This window comes from Dioscorea cayenensis, chromosome 10 (genome assembly GCF_009730915.1).
Source record: "Dioscorea cayenensis subsp. rotundata cultivar TDr96_F1 chromosome 10, TDr96_F1_v2_PseudoChromosome.rev07_lg8_w22 25.fasta, whole genome shotgun sequence".
NCBI classification, from domain to species: Eukaryota; Viridiplantae; Streptophyta; class Magnoliopsida; order Dioscoreales; family Dioscoreaceae; genus Dioscorea; species Dioscorea cayenensis.
In genome coordinates, this window is record NC_052480.1 from 9,721,014 (window position 1) to 9,722,698 (window position 1,685).

Here is a 1,685-nt window from a genome sequence, read left to right on the forward strand (position 1 = left end):
ATCAAAAAAATTTTCTCATATGAAATATTTAAAAATGTTCCATAAGAACACTTAGGAATAAATGTATATTTATTTAAAATTATTGAAGCTCAATCAATAAGTAAAAATGTTCCATAAGAACACTTAGGAATAAATGTATATTTATTTAAAATTATTGAAGCTCAATCAATAAGTTTTGGTCTCATACTAAACTAAGATGGGCTCAAATTCACAAAATTAAAATAAATTCCAATATTAAGTAATATATATAATAATAAAGTTAATTTAAGGCCGAAAAGTTCGGTGAAGCTCTCACCAACCCTTTCTCACGGGTAGCACAAGCAATGGCCCGTACTGTCACAGTTCCTGTTTTGGATAACATGGTCGCATTGCATTCCATTGGATGACGCTCTTGGAAGTTGTCTTTGGCCTCGTTGTCAGAGCAACACTAGCTGGCACATGACTAAAAACAGACAACTCCATATAAACCAAAACAACAGAACAATTACATGGAGAAAGAGGTCTCCGGAGTGAGAGAATCTTTTAATATGATTTATATTGGTTGTATATATATTGCATTGATTATCTGCTAGTAAAGTTTGAAATCTTAAATCCATGATTTCACGGTTTCATTAAGACATTACTATTGATTAAATTTTATGTTAATTAACTTTGAGGATAAAACTTGATTTATATTTAAATTTAAATCAACTATTCTTCGTTGGTAACTTTATAATTCATGTGTTTAATCTTAAATAGTATTTTACCTAGTAAAATTAATCTTTTATAGAAAAAGAATATAAAAATTAACACCACTAGTTATGATCTATGGTTTCTGTGAATACTGTGCCTATCGAAACAACAGGCACCCATGTATGGAGAAAGAGATCTCATGACTTGAGAAAATCTTTTAATATGATTTATAATGGTTATATATATATGAGGATTCATCGTTTGAGATGTCCCCAAATTTCATATTTAAGGACATCGCCACAACTGCCATTAAATTACCATCTAACACATGTTGTGTAATTATGAAGAGGGAGCATAAATTGCAAGTTGGCTAATGGAGCGCCACTGGCATATTGCCTTCCATCCTCTGTTTTTCTGCCTTTTAACCATGCCCAGTGCCATTCCATAATTGTCAGGTCCACCTACTCTTACATTTCCATAATCCTTAATCCCATAGTTTGGATTTTGATGGAATTCCTTATCTTCAACCTTGAATTTCATAGTTTGATACTTCTATTTCTCTTTCAGGATACATTTCTCCCTAGCAACCCACCTTGGAAGTCGATTGTTTGTGATGATTGCCTGAAATATTTCTTTCTTTGTACAAACTATTCACATGCAAAGGTTGCAATAATGTTAGAGAATGGAGATCAATGTGTGAGGATCAGGCCCGACCCTAGGCATAGGTGAGTAAAGCCTCTGCCTAGGACCCCAACACTTTCTAGAGCCTCATAATTTTTATTTTTTAAATTATATTTTGAATTTTTACTTATTATTTTATCCACATATAATCTTAAAAATTTTAACTGGTTTCTTAAACTATAAAACTTAATGTATGATATATCAATATTTAATAAATTTGACGTTATAATAAGGCCCTAGAATTTTCTAAGGTGCCACAAATTATTTTTTAAATTATATTCAATATTTTTTATTTTCTATTATTTTATCATATAATTATAATCTTAAAAATT